Source organism: Phocoena phocoena, chromosome 18 (assembly GCF_963924675.1).
Source record: "Phocoena phocoena chromosome 18, mPhoPho1.1, whole genome shotgun sequence".
Taxonomy (NCBI): Eukaryota; Metazoa; Chordata; class Mammalia; order Artiodactyla; family Phocoenidae; genus Phocoena; species Phocoena phocoena.
The window spans coordinates 53,582,879-53,602,300 of NC_089236.1; the positions used below are offsets into that span (position 1 = coordinate 53,582,879).

Genomic DNA, 19,422 nt, shown 5'->3' on the forward strand with positions numbered 1-19,422 from the left:
CATCTACAGGGAGAGCCTTCACTCTCAGTAATCAGTCTGGAGGCTTTGGCTCAGCACCTGGGTGTTGGGGCCTCATCCTAAAGAGCACCACTGGTGCTGCTTTGAGAAAGACCTGTGCCCACAAAGTTCCCCAAGTTAATTTTCTCCCTGCTGTGGAACTGCCTTCATTTGCATTGACTTTCAATGACCTACCTTCAGGCAAACACCTGCCTGCAATAAGAGGTGTGGTTTAAAATAGAACAGTGTATTTAATGAATAACAATTTCCACGTATGAACATCTACAAGCTTGTGGCCCTGGATCAACCAGGCTGTAGGTAGGAGACTGGCATTGATTAGGAGTAGGTAGAAGAGGTAGTGTGAATGAAAATGGGGCACTGCTCAAAATCTTGAAGACTTTCTGCCTGAAACCTCCCTTCTTCATTTCACTAATGTGATTATAACCTTTTCATTTTTTCTTCTATATAGTCACTTGTGACTTGGATCATTAGTCCATGCCCTTTGCAACAGAGGAGACTGACTTGAGGTGAGAGGGAAACAGCAGGAGAACGTGAACTTGTAAAGATTCAACTTCCATGGCAGCCTTGCAGCTTGAAAACAGACATAGAAAAATAGAGACAATATCGTGAATAAGCAAAGGTATTGTTGATTCGCGTTTTTGCAAATAATTGCCTGGGATGCAAGCAATTTTTAACGTAGAAAAATAACCTTAGGGGCTTGGGGAATAAAAGCGAGCCACCTGAGATATTTAAGTTTAGGAAAAACAACTATTTGGCATGCAGAGTGGCTACCTTTTCTGCTGTATTTTAATGTATGCAAATGTAGCTTGTATTGTAACAATAATCTCATGGCAAGTCCGAATGAAGCCAATGTAGGTGGCTCTTGGATGCAATTTTGATTTGAAATTACTCTTGGAAAATTTAGTGCATAGTGTGGAGGCAGCAAACAGATAGTGCAGGGAGAGAATATTGATTTTTTTAATACTCATTTTATTTTATTTTATTTTTTTACATCTTTATTGGAGTATAATTGCTTTACAATGGTGTGTTAGTTTCTGCTTTAAAACAAAGTGAATCAGTTATACATATACATATGTCCCCATATCTCTTCCCTCTTGCATAGCCCTCCCTCCCACCCTCCCTATCCCACCCCTCCAGGTGGTCACAAAGCACCGAGCTGATCTCCCTGTGCTATGCGGCTGCTTCCCACTAGCTATCTACCTTACATTTGGTAGTGTATATATGTTCATGCCTCTCTCTCGCTTTGTCACAGCTTATATCCTCAAGTCCATTCTCTAGTAGGTCTGTGTCTTTATTCCTGTCATAGCACTAGGTACTTCGTGACATTTTCTTTTTCTTAGATTCCATATATATGTGTTAGCATACGGTATTTTTCTTTCTCTTTCTGACTAACTTCACTCTGTATGACAGACTCCAGGTCTATCCACCTCATTACAAATAGCTCAATTTCGTTTCTTTTTATGGCTGAGTAATATTCCATTGTATATATGTGGCATATCTTCTTTATCCATTCATCCGATGATGGACACTTAGGTTGTTTCCATTTCCAGGCTATTGTAAATAGAGCTGCAATGAATATTTTGGTACATGACTCTTTTTGAATTATGGTTTTCTCAGGGTATATGCCCAGTAGTGGGATTGCTGGGTCATATGGTAGTTCTATTTGTAGTTTTTTAAGGAACCTCCATACTGTTCTCCACAGTAGCCGTATCAATTTATATTCCCACCAACAGTGCAAGAGGGTTCCCTTTTCTCCACACCCTCTCCAGCATTTATTGTTTGTAGATTTTTTGATGATGGCCATTCTGACTGGTGTGAGATGATATCTCATTGTAGTTTTGATTTGCATTTCTCTAATGATTAATGATGTTGAGCATTCTTTCATGTGTTTGTTGGCAGTCTGTATATCTTCTTTGGAGAAATGTCTATTTAGGTCTTCTGCCCATTTTTGGATTGGGTTGTTTGTTTTTTTGATATTGAGTTGCATGAGCTGCTTGTAAATTTTGGATATTAATCCTTTGTCAGTTGTTTCATTTGCAAATATTTTCTCCCATTCTGAGGGTTGTCTTTTGGTCTTGTTTATGGTTTCCTTTGCTGTGCAAAAGCTTTGAAGTTTCATTAGGTCCCATTTGTTTATTTTTGTTTTTATGTCCATTTCTCTAGGAGGTGGATCAAAAAGGATCTTGCTGTGATTTATGTCAAAGAGTGTTCTGCATATGTTTTCCTCTAAGAGTTTGATAGTTTCTGGCCTTCCATTTAGGTCTTTAATCCATTTTGAGCTTATTTTTGTGTATGGTGTTAGGGAGTGATCTAATCTCATACCTTTACATGTACCTGTCCAGTTATCACAGGACCATTTATTGAAGAGGCTGTTCTTTCTCCACTGTACATTTCTGCCTCCTTTATCAAAGATAAGGTGACCATATGTGCGTGGATTTATCTCTGGGCTTTCTATCCTGTTCCATTGATCTATCTTTCTGTTTTGTGCCAGTACCATACTGTCTTGTTTACTGTAGCTTTGTAGTATAGTCTGAAGTCAGGGAGCCTAATTCCTTCAGCTCTGTTTTTCGTTCTAAAGATTGCTTTAGCTATTCGGGGTCTTTTGTGTTTCCATACAAATAGTGAAATTTTTTGTTTTAGTTCTGTGAAAAATACCAGTGGTAATTTGATAGGGATTGCATTGAATCTGTAGATTGCTTTGGGTAGTAGAGTCATTTTCACAATGTTGATTCTTCCCATCCAAGAACATGGTATATCTCTCCATCTATTTGTATCATCTTTAATTTCTTTCATCAGTGTCTTATAATTTTTTGAATACAGTTCTTTTGTCTCCTTAGGTAGGTTTATTCCTAGATATTTTATTCTTTTTGTTGCAATGGTAAATGGGAGTGTTTTCTTGATTTCACTTTCAGATTTTTCATCATTAGTGTATAGGAATGCCAGAGATTTCTGTGCATTAATTTTGTATCCTGCTACTTTACCAAATTCATTGATTAGCTCTAGGAGTTTTCTGGTAGCATCTTTAGGATTCTCTATGTATAGTATCATGTCATCTGCAAACAGTGACAGCTTTACTTCTTCTTTTCCGATTTGGATTCCTTTTCTTCTCTGGTTGCTATTGCTAAAACTTCCAAAACTATGTTGAATAAGAGTGGTGAGAGTGGGCAACCTTGTCTTGTTCCTGATCTTAGTGGAAATGTTTTCAGTTTTTCACCATTGAGGATGATGTTGGCTGTGGGTTTGTCATATATGGCCTTTATTATGTTGAGGAAAGTTCCCTCTATGCCTACTTTCTGCAGGGTTTTTATCATAAATGGGTGTTGAATTTTGTCAAAAGCTTTCTCTGCATCTATTAAGGTGATCATATGGTTTTTCTCCTTCAATTTGTTAATATGGTTTATCACTTTGATTGATTTGCATATATTAAAGAATCCTTGCATTCCTGGAATAAACCCCACTTGATCATGGTGTATGATCCTTTTAATGTGCTGTTGGATTCTGTTTGCTAGTATTTTGTTGAGGATTTTTGCATCTATGTTCATCAGTGATATTGGCCTGTAGTTTTCTTTCTTCGTGACATCCTTGTCTGGTTTTGGTATTAGGGTGATGGTGGCCTTGTAGAATGAGTTCGGGAGTGTTCCTCCCTCTGCTATATTCTGGAAGAGTTTGAGAAGGATAGGTGTTAGCTCTTCTCTAAATGTTTGATAGAATTTGCCTGTGAGGCCATCTGGGCCTGGGCTTTTGTTTGTTGGAAGATTTTTAATCACAGTTTCAATTTCAGTGCTTGTGATTCGTTTGTTCATATTTTCTATTTCTTCCTGATTCAGACTTGGCAGGTTGTACATTTTTAAGAATTTGTCCATTTCTTCCAGGTTGTCCATTTTATTGGCATACAGTTGCTTGTAGTAATCTCTCATGATCTTTTGTATTTCTGCAGTGTCAGTTGTTAGTTCTCCGTTTTCATTTCTAATTCTATTGATTTGAGTCTTCTCCCTTTTTTTCTTGATGACTCTGGCTAATGGTTTTTCAATTTTGTTTATCTTCTCAAAGAACCAGGTTTTAGTTTTATTGATTTTTGCTATCGTTTCCTTCATTTCTTTTTCATTTATTTCTGATCTGATCTTTATGATTTCTTTCCTTCTGCTAACTTTGGGGGGTTTTTGTTCTTCTTTCTCTAATTATTTTAGGTGCAAGGTTAGGTTGTATGTTCGAGATGTTTCCTGTTTCTTAAGGTAGGATTGTATTGCTATAAACTTCCCTCTTAGAACTGCTTTTTCTGCATCTCATAGATTTTGGGTTGTCGTGTCACCATTGTCATTTGTTTCTAGGTATTTTTTCATTTCCTCTTTGATTTCTTCAGTGATCACTTCGTTATTAAGTAGTGTATTGTTTAGCCTCCATGTGTTTTTATTTTTTACAGATCTTTTCCTGTAATTGATATCTAGTCTCATAGCGTTGTGGTTGGAAAAGATACTTGATACAATTTCAGTTTTCTTAAATTTACCAAGGCTTGATTTGTGACCCAAGATATGATCTATCCTGGAGAATGTTCCATGAGCACTTGAGAAAAATGTGCATTCTGTTGTTTTTGGATGGAATGTCCTACAAATATCAATTAAGTCCATGTTGTTTAATGTTATCATTTAAAGCTTGTGTTTCCTTATTTATTTTCATTTTGTATGATCTATCCATTGGTGAAAGTGGGGTGTTAAAGCCCCCTGCTATGAATGTGTTACTGCTGATTTCCCCTTTTATGGTTGTTAGTATTTGCCTTATGTATTGAGGTGCTCCTATGTTGGGTGAATAAATATTTACAATCGTTATATCTTCTTCTTGGATCGATCCCTTGATCATTATGTAGTGGCCTTCTTTGTCCCTTCTAATATTCTTTATTTTAAAGTCTATTTTGTCTGATATGAGAATTGCTACTCCAGCTTTCTTTTGGTTTCCATTTGCATGAAATATCTTTTTCCATCCCCTTACTTTCAGTCTGTATGTGTCTCTAGGTCTGAAGTGGGACTCTTGTAGACAGCAAATATATGGGTCTTATTTTTGTATCCATTTAGGTAATCTGTGTCTTTTGGTGGGAGCATTTATTCCATTTACATTTAAGGTAATTATCAATATGTATGTTCCTATTCCCATTTTCTTAATTGTTTTGGGTTCGTTATTGTAGGTCTTTTCCTTCTCTTGTGTTTCTTGCCTAGAGAAGTTCCTTTAGCAGTTGTTGTAAAGCTGGTTTGGTGGTGCTGAACTCTGTTAGCTTTTGCTTGTCTGTAAAGGTTTTAATTTCTCCATCAAATCTGAATGAGATCTTTGCTGGGTAGAGTAATCTTGGTTGCAGGTTTTTCTCCTTCAGCACTTTAAATATGTCCTGCCAGTCCCTTCTGGCTTGCAGAGTTTCTACTGAAAGATCAGCTGTTAACCTTATGGGGATTCCCTTGTGTGTTATTTGTTGTTTTTCCCTTGCTGCTTTTAATATGTTTTCTTTGTATTTAATTTTTGACAGTTTGATTAATATGTGTCTTGGCATATTTCTCCTTGGATTTATCCTGTATGGGACTCTCTGTGCTTCCTGGACTTGATTAACTATTTCCTTTCCCATATTAGGGAACTTTTCAACTATAATCTCTTCAAATATTTTCTCAGTCCCTTTCTTTTTCTCTTTTTCTTCTGGAACCCCTATAATTCGAATGTTGGTGCATTTAATGTTATCCCAGAGGTCTCTGAGACTGTCCTCAGTTCTTTTCATTCTTTTTTCTTTATTCTGCTCTGCAGTAGTTATTTCCACTATTTTATCTTCCAGGTCACTTATCCGTTCTTCTGCCTCAGTTATTCTGCTATTGATCCCATCTAGAGTATTTTTAATTTCATTTATTGTGTTGTTCATCGTTGTTTGTTTCATCTTTAGTTCTCCTAGGTCCCTGTTGAATGTTTCTTGCATTTTCTCTATTCTATTTCCAAGATTCTGGATCATCTTTACTATCATTAATCTGAATTCTTTTTCGGGTAGACTGCCTATTTCCTCTTCATTGGTTAGGTCTGGTGGGTTTTTATCTTGCTCCTTCATCTGCTGTGTGTTCTTCTGTCTTCTCATTTTGCTTATCTTACTGTGTTTGGGGTCTCCTTTTTGCAGGCTGCAGGTTCATAGTTCCCATTGTTTTTGGTGTCTGCCCCCAGTGGCTAAGGTTGGTTCAGTGGGTTGTGTAGGCTTCCTGGTGGAGGGGACCAGTGCCTGTGTTCTGGTGGATGAGGCTGGATCTTGTCTTTCTGGTGGGCAGGTCCACGTCTGGTGGTGTGTTTTGGGGTGTCTGTGGACTTTTTATGATTTTAGGCAGCCTTTCTGCTAATGGGTGGGGTTGTGTTCCTGTCTTGCTAGTTGTTTGGCATAGGATGTCCAGCACTGTAGCTTGCTGGTCGTTGAGTGAAGCTGGGTGCTGGTGTTGAGATGGAGATCTCTGGGAGATTTTCGCCGTTTGATATTATGTGGAGCTGCGAGGTCTCTTGTGGACCAGTGTCCTGAAGTTGGCTCTCCCACCTCAGAGGCACAGCACTGACTCCTGGTTGCAGCACCAAGAGCCTTTCATCCACACGTCTCAGAATAAAAGGGAGATAAAGTAGAAAGAAAGAATTAGTAGAAGTAGAAAGAAAGAAAGAAAGAAAAAGCGAGAGAGGGAGGGAGGGAGGAAGGAAGGAAGGAGGGAAGGAAGGAAAAAAAGAAAGAAGATAAAGTAAAATAAAATAAAGTAAGATAAAATATAATAAAGTTATTAAAATAAAAAATAATTATTAAGAAAAAAAACTAAAAAAAAAAAAAAAACGGACGGATAGAACCCTAGGACAAATGGCGGAAACAAAGCTATACAGACAAAATCTCACACAGAAGCACACACATACACACAAAAAGAGGAAAAGGGGAAAAAATCATTAATCTTGGTCTCAAAGTCCACCTCCTCAATTTGGGATGATTCATTGTCTATTCATGTATTCCACAGATGCAGAGTAGATCAAGATGATTGTGGAGCTTTAATCCGCTGCTTCTGAGGCTGCTGGTAGAGATTTCCCTTTCTCTTCTTCGTTCTCTCAGCTCCTAGGGGCTCAGTTTTGGATTTGGCCCTGCCTCTGCGTTTATGTCACCGGAGGGCGTATGTTCCTCGCTCAGACAGGACGGGGTTAAAGGAGCCGCTGATTCGGGAGCTCTGGCTCCCTCAGGCCGGGGAGTGGGGGCGGGGGGTGGGGGAGGGAGTGGCACGGAGTGCGGGGCGGGCCTGCGGCTGCAGAGGCCGGCGTGACGTTTCACCAGCCTGAGGCGCGCCGTGCGTTCTCGCGGGGGAAGTTGTTCCTGGATCCCGGAACCGTGGCAGTGGCTGGCTGCACAGGCTCCCCGGAACGGGGGTGTGGATAGTGACCTGTGCTCGCAAACAGGCTCCTTGGTGGCGGCAGCAGCACCCTTAGCGTCTCATGCCCGTCTCTGGGGACGTGCTTTTGGCCACGGCTCGCGCCCGTCCCTGGAGCTCCTTTAAGCAGAGCTCTTAATCCTCTCGCCTCGCGCACCAGGAAACAAAGAGGGAAGAAAAAGTCTCTTGCCCCTTCGGCAGGTCCAGACTTTTCCCTGGACTCCCTCCCGGCTAGCCGTGGCGCAGTATTCCCCTTCAGCTTGTGTGCACGCCGCCAGCCCCAGTCCTATCCCGGCGCTCTGACCGAAGCCCGAGCCTCAGCTCCCAGCCCCGCCCGCCCCGCTGAGTGAGCAGACAAGTCTCTCGGTCTGGTGAGTGCCAGTCGGCCCTGATCCTCTGTGCGGGAATCTCTCCGCTTTGCCCTCTGCACCCCTGTGGCTGTGCTCTCCCTCGCGGCTCCGAAGCTTTCCCCCTCCGCCACACACAGTCTCCGCCCGCAAAGGGGCTTCCTAGTGTGTGGAATCCTTCACAGCTCCCTCCCACTGGTGCAGGTCCCGTCCCTATCCTTTTGTCTCTGTTTATTCTTTCTTCGTTTGCCCTACCCAGGTACGTGGGGGGTTTCTTGCCTTTTGGGAGGTCTGTCTTCTGCCAGCGTTCAGCAGGTGTTCTGTAGGAGTTGTTACACGTGTAGGTGTGTTTCTGGTGTATCTGTGGGGAGGAAGGTGATCTCCGCGTCTTACTCTTCTCGCCATCTTCCTGGAAGCTCTATACTCATTTTAAAATAAAGTGTTGTATGCCAAATGATGTGATTAGGCAAACTATTAACATCGTAAAACTCTCCATAAGGTTTGCTTTTTATGTGTTTTGAACAAACAAATCAATATTGAATTGTATTGTTAGTCTACTATATGTTTATATATTTGGGCACTATTTAACTTAGGTATGAGGGGAGGAGGTAGAGCTCTTGATCTCTCAATTCAAAATTTTTTTTCTAGAGCCATTAAAATTTGTTTCAATATAAGCCATAGATATCTATTGCTTTTTTTCCTTTAATTTATTTAATTTTTGGCTGCGTTGCGTCTTCGTTGTTGCGTGCGGGCTTTCTCTAGTTGCAGCGAGTGGGGACTTCTCTTCATTGCGGTGCGCGGGCTTCTCATTGCAATGGCTTCTCTTGTTGTGGAGCACGGGCTCTAGGCATGCGGGCTTCAGTAGTTGTGGCACACGGGTTCAGTAGTTGTGGCTCGCGGGCTCTAGAGCCCAGGCTCAGCAGTTATGGTGCACGGGCTTAGTTGCTCCGCGCCATGTGGGATCTTCCCGGACCGGGTCTCGAAGCCGTGTCCCCTGCATTGGCAGGCGGATTCTTAACCACTGCGCCTCCAGGGAAGCCCTCTATTGCTTTTTAATTTGATCATTAACCCTTTTTGTGTATCTATAGTTGTAATCACACTGTAGAATTCCGGTTTACAGGGAGGTAGCAGTGGCTAAAACCTGCATATTCAGTGTTGCTGAGATATTTTGATGTCATCACTCAGGAATTACTGAGTGTCCATTGTATGTAGAATTCTTTAAGTTGTGGAGGAAGCAGAAAAGTTATAGAAACCTTGATTCTCAGCATGAGGGGAAAAGACAGGGAACTAATATTTATAACGTATCCACTCTCTACCAACCACTGGCTTATGAATAATAATAACATGAAAATGTTATTCCCCCCCAAAAAAGCCATACGGCAAGCCTCTGAAACAGGTACTATCCCTGTTTACAGATGGGAAAAGTCAGTTGTTCAATATCATACAGCTTATTAGAGTTAAACCAGGATTCAAAGTCTGGTCTCTCTTATATCAAAACTTTGCCTTTTCCATTAGAAAGAGATATAGCATACATGTAGACATTTTGCCTTGATCACAACTTTTCTAGACCAATATATAAATGTTGATGGGATGCTAGAAAAATCAACCTGACCTAGAATTAATCCAGGAAGATTCTTGAAGAGGGTATTGCTCTTCTTGGAAAACATCTTATACGTTAAGTGTTACCATGGCCCTCCTCTGCCTGGTAATGTTGTTATTCTACTGCTGTCTTCTGCCTTGTAGAATCTTGATGGTATTTTACTAGCAAAGCTGAAGTATGCCCATTTTCCTGAAATTTTCGATGTGAAATAGCACTGTTTCTGGCCGTTTCTATGTGTCCATATTTTTCAATTTAGATTACAACTTTACAGAGTGTGGACTTTTAAAGTAGGTTATCTCGCAGTAATCAGTAAGAAATAGATTATTCACTCTTAAAGCAGAATGGGATAGTGTTGAATTGATTAACATCTATACCAGTGACTCCTTGGTATTATTATAACTCCTTCCTTTCTTGCAGAATTACCCACGTCAACAACTTTGATAGATTTATATACACTGTGTAAATTACGTGGAATTCTTTTTTTTTTTTTTTTCTGCACTGTGCGATATGTAGAACTTCCCCAACCAGGGATCAAACGCATGCCCCCTGAAGTGGAAGCGTGGAATCTCAATCACTGGACCACCAGGGAAGTCCTACGTGGTTTTCTTACAAATGCTAGTAAACCAACTTCTGGATGATCATTCTTATTACTTACTGTGTTTGCAGATAAGAGAGAAAAATAAGAAATCTTAGGGAGAGATTAAATTAACCTGATTGTGAATTCCTATGCCGTGTTGTCTTCCAAGGCATCAGTTTCAAAATTATGCCACTGTTGTTTCAGGCTGGCACTACTGGGCCAGAATTCTGTTTAGTAAAATGAGTGGTAACACAATCAATACCGCAGGTTGTGCTACTTTCCTATATTCTTGTAATGCTTGTTTCCAATTAAATTAAATAATCCCATCTTTGGCTTCTATGAAATATTGAGTTTATTAAGGCAAGCTTTATGTCCCTATTTAGGGCATGGTCTCCTGCTGGGCATGAACCAGAGGATTCTAAAGAAACCGATAGTTTGCCTCCTGTAGAATGATTTGGGGGTCTCTGAGCTCTTTGGATGATTGTCTACATCAACTAATCCAAAAATCAATACTGATATTATGATCTGAGAATGGCTTTATTGTAGTTTACATATTAAAACATAAGCTCCTGATTTTTTTCTTTAAAAAATAATATGCTGATTTATCCTTTTTGAATTCATGGCTTGGATCCTAACAGCACAAAATTATTTTAAAAATTCGATATTAAATGATCTCCTTTGAGTCAAATGAGAAATGAGTAACAAAGATATTGCTTAGAAAAGCTGCTAGCTTGGTACAATGGGAAGTGCTATTTAAGATGCTGATGGCTAGAGGTGATCCATGAAATCATTTAGAGAACTCTTAGAAGCAAAGTTGAGTCTTAAAAGACAAGGTATATTTCTCTAGTCTGGAGCTAGGCCATGACACCAAGAGCTAGAAAATCTAGGTTCTATCCATGATTCATTTACTGTCTAATCATCAAAGCAAGTTATTAAGACCTTGTGCCATGTTCTATGGGAATGCTTACCTCCTAAATATGTGAATAAGCCAAGTATTAAGAAACTACTGCTTATAATTATGTCTTGGTATGTTATGTTTCCTGAAACTTTAATTATACCTGATTTCACATCTACCCTTTGAAATTACTGATAGTATTAGGCTCATTTTTTTTTTTTTTTTTTTTTTTGCGGTACACGGGCCTCTCACTGTTGTGGCCTCTCCTGTTGCGGAGCACAGACTCCGGACGCGCAGGCTCAGCGGCCATGGCTCACCGGCCCAGCCGCTCCACGGCATGTGGGATCCTCCCGGACCGGGGCACGAACCCGTGTCCCCTGCATCGGCAGGCGGGCTCCAACCACTGCGCCACCAGGGAAGCCCTAGGCTCATATTTTTCATTGGCAGTTTTTGTTGTTGTTAAACATTACCTCTGCTTTTAAAACTTAGGATTATTCCATACTAGGGGAATGGATCACTCTTTCTACAGTTCCAGTGTATGACATTGTTCATAATGATATTAAAAGTTTTACCCTTTTTAGCTTCTCATTTTAAGCTTTGATAGAAGGTCACTATTTCTTCTCAACTATATTGCCCTGATTTGTCTTCTTTTTTCAAAATTTGTATTTTATGCTTTCTTTTCATGTTGGGATCCTCCCTATGTGATTTCATTTATTATGAAAATGTGTTAATCTATCAGGGCCTCCTTTTAGAGGAGTAAGACCCTGTAAAGGACATTTACAACTTTAAATATGATTTTATTTTTTGATATTCAAATTATTTTAAAAGCAAGATGGGAAATGAGAGGCGAGAGTAGACTTGTTTTGGAAAGGATGAAAAAGCAAAAGAAAACAAAGGAAAACAAAAGGAGAAGAGAGGGGGAGAGGCAAAGAAGCTTTGAAAACTTCATCTGTCTTTCTAAGACAGGACCTGGCATCTTTGACATTCTTCTGCTCTGGAGTCCTGTGGGGAATTTCTGCTGTTCTTAAGCAGCCCACAGAGTTCATGGATGTGCTCAGCCGTTGCATATGCTACAGAAGGTGGTAATATATTTAATGGCATGTGTCTAGTTAGTCACCAGTTACAATAAAAGGACATGAAGCAACACGCGTCTGTTGGGCCTCTCTGCTCTTTAGCAAGACTGCAGTCTTTCTTTCCAGGCTCAGGAGGATGACGTGGGTCAGGACTGTCTGGGCACTGTTCCCAAACTAGTTCTCTTTCCAGATTCCACCAACCTTGAGATGTTGGAAGACAGAAGAATGTGCCTACAGAATGTGCCTGGCACATAGTAGGGATTCAAGAAATGTTTACTGAATAACTCAAGGGCTGTGAGATGAACATGGAGTTATCTGAATCCAGCTGGAGGCTCAGGAAGGCAACAGTCCTAGACCGTGGAGATACCAGAGTGAAGTCATATGGAGATTGGCTCTCAATTTAACCTCACAATCAGTTACATTAAAAAAATAGATTTATAATTAACATGATATAAGTATCATGATATAATTAGCATGATATAAATATTGTGATATAAAATAACATGATATAAATAGATTCTAAGTGTCCAGTTCAATGAGTTTTGACAATTGTATAGACTTTTGTAACCACTACCAGAAGAAGATATAATTCTAATCATTCCAGAAAGTTCCCACGGGCCCCTTTCTGCCTCTTTCTGCTCCCACCTCCACACCTACTTCTGTAGATTAATTTTGCCTCTATTTGGATTTCATGTAAATGGAACCTGGTTTCCATTTCATAGAAATAGTTGTGTGACTTCTTTCACTTAACAATGTTTTTGAAGTCCACCTATGTTGTTGTGTGTATTGTAGTCCTTTTTAAATTGTGAACATACAATAGCATTCTATTGTATGGATATACCTCATTTGGGTTGTTTTAATAGCCAGGTTTTGGCTATTATGAATAGAGTTGCCATAAACACTAAAAATACCATACCGAACGCCTGGCAACCACTAATCTGTTCTTCATTTCTATTATTTTGTCATTTTAAGAACGCTGTATAAGTGAAATCATACAGTATGTAATCTTCTAGGATTGACTTTATTCACTCAACATAATGCTCTGAAGATCCAGTAGAGTCATCGCATGTATCAGTGATGTTCCTTTTCATTGCTGAGTAGTAGTCCCTGGTGTGGATGTACCACAGTTTGTTTAACCATTCACCAGTTGAAGGACACCTGGGCTGATTCCAGTTTTTGGCTATTATTAGTAAAGCTTCTACAAATATGTGTGAGCTTAAGTTTTCATTTCTCTGGGATAAGTGCCCAATTGCTGGGTTGTATGGTAGTTGCACTGCAAATGTAGTTTTGTAAGAAACCACCAGACCGTTTTTCAGAACAGTCATACCATTTTATATTCCTGCTAGCAACGTGTGAATAGTCCAGTTTTCCCACCTCCTCTTCAGCATGTAGGGTTGTCCTTATTTTTTATTTTAGCCATTCTGATAAGCATGTAGTACTGGAAAAGGGTTCCCAAACCCCATTTTAAAGTATGTGGAGGCTTCCCCACAACAACACACTGCTGGTATCCAAGAATTCAACTCAATTCTAAAGCTATCTACCGGAGATAGAATCAGATTCCACAGGAAAAGGGCTCAAGTCCCACGAGGCCATCCTCTACTTCAGACACCAGCTGCAAGTCCAGGTTGTTACCTCTATTTCTGGCTATAAATCAGAGGTTCCCATGACCCCTCTTTGGGTTCAATTAATTTGCTAAAATGGTTCACAGACTCTGTAAGCCTATTTACTCACTAGATAACTGATTTTTATAAAAAGATATTAAAGGACAGGGATCAGCTGCCGGACGAAGAGATTCATAGGGTGAGGTCTCAAACTAAGGAGCTTCTGTCCTCATGGAACATGTGGCACACAGCATTCTGGTTCCGCTGTGTAGAAGCTCTCCAAGAAAGGCCAAAAATCTGTCCTTTTGGGTTTTTATGGAGGCTTCATTAGATAGTCATGATTGATCAAGTTATTGGTCAACGCAATCGATACAACCTCCAGCCCCTCTCCCCTACCTGGGAATCAGGGATGAGACTGAAATTGCCAACCCTCTAATCACACGGTTGATTTTCCTGCAACCAGCCCCCCACCTTTGGGTAGGGAGCTGAGGACGAGAGACCAACTATTATTCGATTGCTCTGATCACTGGGGAGATTTCAAGGATTTTGTAAGCTGTGAGCCAGGAACTGTGAATGAAGATCAAATATATATTTTTCCTATAAATCACAATATCGCAGTAGTGATACCTCATTGTGGTTTTAATTTGCACTTCCCTAATGGCTAATGATGTTGAACTTCTTTTCATGTGTTTCCTTCCCACAAATTTTTTCTCTTCCATGAAGTGTTTGTTCATGTCTTTAGCTCATTTTTTGATTGGATTGTTTTTTTTACTGTTGAGTTTTGAGGGTTCCTTGTGTATTTTAGATACTAGTTCTTTGTAGGATTTGTGTTTTGAAAATATTTTCTCCCAATTTGCAGCTTGTCTTTTTTATCTTCTTAACAGGGACTTTCACAGAGCAAAAGTTTTAAACTTTGATGAGGTCTAACATAAATTTTTCCTTTCAGGGATCATGGCTTGGTGTTAAGTTTAAGAATTCTTTGACTAAACCTAGATCCTGAAGATTTTATCCTATGCTTTTTCTAAAGTTTTACAGTTTTATATTATACATTTAATCTGGGATCCCTTTTGAGTTAATTTTCATAATGTGTAAGATTTAGGTTGAGTTCTTTCTTTTTCTTTGTCTATGGATGTCACATTGTGCTACCATAATTTTGTTAAAAGGCTAGCCTTCTTCCATTGAATTGCTTTTGCGTCTTCGTCAAAAATCAGTTGGAAATATCTGTGTGGGTCTATTTATAATTTCTCTGTTCTTTTATTTTGGTCTATGTGTCTATCTCTCTGCCAACGCCAACTGTCTTGATTGTATAGCTATATTGTAAGCCATGATATTGGATAGAGTAATTCTTCCCATTTTATTCTTATTTTTCAAGAACGTACTAGCTATTCTAGCACCTGTGCCTTTCCATACAAATTTTAGAATAAGTAAGTTTGTCTCTGTCTGCAAAACCTTGGACAAAATTCCCTTGCTGAGATTTTGGTAGGAGCATTAAGCTTATAAATCAATTTGGGGTGAATTGACATCTTTATTGTGTTGAGTCTTTCAGTCCATGAATACAGTCTATCTCTACATTTCTTTGTCTCTTTTGATATCTGTCATGAGCATTTTAATTTTCAGCATACAGATTGTGTACATGATTTGGTAAGTTTTATTTTATTGGGAGCAACTGTATGAATGGGAATTTTTGATGCAGCTGCCCCATTTCTATCCAACCATTGTATATTATGTGTTTTAGGTGGAGGAGGAAGGTAACTTGTCTTTTATTTTGTAGGACCTCAATCTGATGGAGAGGACTGAGCTCTCCCAGAATTCCTAGACTTTATGCTACATTTAACAACTAGATGAAATTTGGGGATTCTCTCTTTTGAGAAGTGGGTGAATGTGTTCTATGTGTGTGAGGAAAAGAACACATAGGTCTTGAGGTGGCCAAAGAGGTAGACTGTGGCAGAAATTGTCTCCTAATAGTCTGTTATTCCTTTTTACACAGTAATAGACTTTTTGGTTAATCACAAAATCATCCAACTTATGACTTGATTTTTCAACCTCACTTATACCTGCATGTAGCCATGTGTTTAAGCTCTGGCCCATGGGATATGAGTGGATGTTATGTATGGAGTTTTCGAGTTGTACCCTTAAAGAGAGGAAGGGTAGCCATCATGATCTGTCTTCCTTCCTTCCTGCTATCTGGAATGTAAATGCAGGGCTGAACTTTTTTTGATGTGAATGAAGGCAACACTCTTCATTCACATAAAGAAGATGTGAACTATTGTAGGGATATTAAACAAATGAGATAGAAGGAGCTCGAGTCCCTCAAGTGTGAAGCCACTGTATCAGCCAAAAACTCTGTATGCTCAGTTTTGGGCCTTTATACAGGAGTGGAATCTGCATTCTAACCTATACTCCTGTCAACCAAGAGATAAAAGCACTATTAATATTTTAGGGTGGCACTTAGTAGTCATTTCTCTGTGTGAATATCTTTGTATGGTTGAGATTTATACTCTGTTTTCATTTCTGTATACTTACTTTTACTAAATAATATATTGTGACTGTCATTCTTTGTCAAAAGAAGTACATCTATGATTATACTTTTAAACAATGACTGGTATTCTGTTATGCATCTACCATAATTTCATTAGTCATTTTCTCATTTTTGGACAGCTTTTGCTATGATAGTACTACCATGAACATCTTTTTATATAAATCTTTGACCACATTTCTGACCATTTCTTTAGGGTAGATCTCTAGAATTAGCTATTATTTGAGCAAGAGAATAAGGATCTTAAAATTGATAAATTGCTTCCAGAAAGTTGTACTAATTTATATGCCCACAAACATTGTAGGAGAATGTATGTTTTCCCATCACCTTACCAAGATAATTAACATTAAAAAAATGTTTTTGCTACTCAGATATGTGAAAATAAATCTTATTGTTATTTCAATTTGCACTTTTAAAATGACTATTGATGTGGAATCATTTTTCTCATTTCTCTTCCATAAGTTGGCTATTCATATTGTTAAAAGAGAAACTGAGGCACATTATACTTTTGAAGAGTTTATTTGAGCAAACATCCATTTGAATAGGGCAATGCCAAACCGGAAGTGGTTCGCAGTGCTTCACCAGCAGGAGCCAAGGGAAAGGCTTTCGTAGAGCAGATGTGGAAACAAGCAAGGGAATTGTTTGGCCATAGCTTAAGCAGTTAGCCTATTTGGGAAAATCTACTTGGCTGTTTGTGACTGGTTGGTCTTAATTTTCAATTTCTTGAGGCATTTACAGGAATCAACTCTGGCTTAGGCTGGCTTCACTTTGCTTACTAGGCTGCCAAGGTATTAGAGCCATCTCAGTCTAATGGTTTCCTTGTTTAATTACTTTACCAGTATTCATTTCTCATATATCTATTGATTCTTAGACATGTTTACATTATTCAATTTCCATGAATTCTTCACATGTTGAGAATTCTCCTTTATAATATTATGGCATATATTTTCCTGATTTGATCTATGTCTTTTAACTTTAGATATTTTTGAGAAACTAAAATTTCAAATAAAAAACTACAGACATACCTCAGAGATATTGTGGGTTTACTTCCAGACCACAGCAATGAAGCAAATACCACAAAGAAGTGAGTCTCATGAATTTGCTGGTTTCCCAGTGCATATAAAAGTTATGTTTACACTATACTATAGTTTATTAGGTGTGCAATAGCATTATGTCTAAAAATACAATGTACATACCTTAAATTAAAAGTACTTTATTACTGAAAATGCTGTCATCTGAACCTTCAGCATGTCGTAATCTTTTTGCTGGTGGAGGGTCTTGCCTTGATGTTGGTGGCAGCTGACTGATCAGAGTGGTGGCGGCTGAAGGTTGGAATGGCTGTGGCGATTTCTTAAAGTAAGACAGTGGTGACTGACATTGTCGCCATATTGATTGGCTCTTCCTTTCATGAACCGATTTCTCTGAAGCATGCAGGGCTGTTTGATGGTATTTTACCCACTGTAGGACTTCTTTCAAAATTGGAGTCAATTCTCTCAAACCCTGCTGTTTTATTGACCAATTTTCTGTAATATTCTAATTTTTTTGTTGTCATTTTAACAATCTTCATAGCATCTTTACCAGTAGTTCTCACTTCAAGAAACCACTTTATTTGCTCGTCCGTAAGAAGCAACTCCTCATCTGTGAAAGATTTATCATGAGATGGCCGCAGTTCAGTCCCATCTTCAGGCTCCACTTCTAATTCTAGTTCTCTTGCTATTTCCACCACATCTGTAGTTACATCCTCCACTGAAGCCTTGAACCCATTAAAGTCACCCACGAGGATTGGAATCACTTTCTTCTAATCTCCTGTGAATGTTGATATTTTGACCTTTTCTCATGAAACATGAATGTTCTTAATGGCATCTAGAATGGTGAATCCTTTCCAGAGGTTTTCAATCTACTTGTCCAGATCCATCAGAGGCCTCACTATCTATGGCAGCTATAGCCTTACAAAATGTATTTAAATAATAAGACCTGAAAGGCAAAATTATTCCTTGTTCCGTGGGCTATAGAGTGGACGTTGTGTTAGCAGGCATGAAAACACCATTAATTTCACTGAACGTCTCCCTCAGAGCTCTTGGGTGACCAGATGCGTTGTCAATAAGCCATATTTTGAAAGGAATCTTTTTTTCTGAGCAGTAGATCTCGACAGAGGACTTGAAATAGTCAGTAAACCATATTGTAAACAAATATGAGGTCATCCAGGCTTTGTTGTTCCATTTATAGAGTGCAGGCAGAGTAAATTTACCATAATTCTAAAATGCCCTAGGATTTTTCAAATGGTAAATGAGCATTGGCTTCAATTTAAAGTCACCAGCCACATTAGCTCCTAATGTGTCAGCCTGTCCTTTAAAACTTTGAAGCAAGACATTTTCTCCTCTCTAGCTATGCAAGTCCTAGATGGCATCTTCTTCCAACATAAGGCTGTTTCATCTACACTGAAAATTTGCTGTTTAGTATAGCCACCTTCATTAATTATATAGATCTTCTCGATAACTTGCTACAGCTTCTACATTAGCACCTGGACTTTTATGTTATGAAGATAGCTTCTTTCCTTAAACTTCATGAACCAACCTCTGCTAGTTTCAAAGTATTCTTCTGCAGCTTCCTTGCCTCTATCAGCCTTCATAGAACTGAAGAGAGTTAGGGCATTGCTCTGGATTGGGCTTTGGCTTAAGGGAATGTTGAGGCTGGTTTGATCTCCTATCCAGAACACTAAAACTTTCTCCATATCAGCAGTAAGTCTGTTTCATTCCTGTATTCACTAGAATAGCACTTTTAATTTCCTTCAGGAACTTTTCCTTTGCATTCTCAACTTGGCTAACTGTTTGGCACATGAGACCTAGCTTTTGGCCTGTTTCAGCTTTTGATATGCCTTCCTCACTAAGTTTAAATATTTTCTAGCTTTTGATTTAAAGTGAGAGATGTGTGAGTCTTCCTTTCACTTGAACACTTGGAGGCCATTGTAGGGTTATCAGTTGTCCTAATTTCAATATTGTGTGTCTTAGGGAACAGGGAGGTCCAGGTAGGGGGAGAGAGATGGGGGAATGGCTGGTTGGTGGCGTAGTCAGAACACATACAGTTATAGATTAAGTTTTCTGTCTTATATGGGCACGGTGCCCCCAGGTCACCACAGATCATCATAACAAATATAGTAATGATGAAAAAGTTTGAAATATTGGGAGAATAATCAAAATATGACACAGAGACTTGAAGTGAGCAAATGCTATTTTAAAAACAGCACCGATAGACTTGCTTGATGCAGGGTTGCCTCGAACCTTCAGTTTGTAAAAGGCGCAATATCTGTGAAGTGCAATAAAAATGAAGGCAATAAAACAAGCAGTGCCTGTATTTAAAATACGCTGAGTTCTCCCATTA

At 39.2% G+C, this 19,422-nt stretch overlaps 1 pseudogene; it reads right to left on the reverse strand.

The window, feature by feature from the left end:
- Window positions 1-17,241: 17,241 nt before the first annotated feature.
- On the reverse strand, window positions 17,242-19,008 carry LOC136137552 (tigger transposable element-derived protein 1-like; annotated as a pseudogene).
- Window positions 19,009-19,422: the final 414 nt, after the last annotated feature.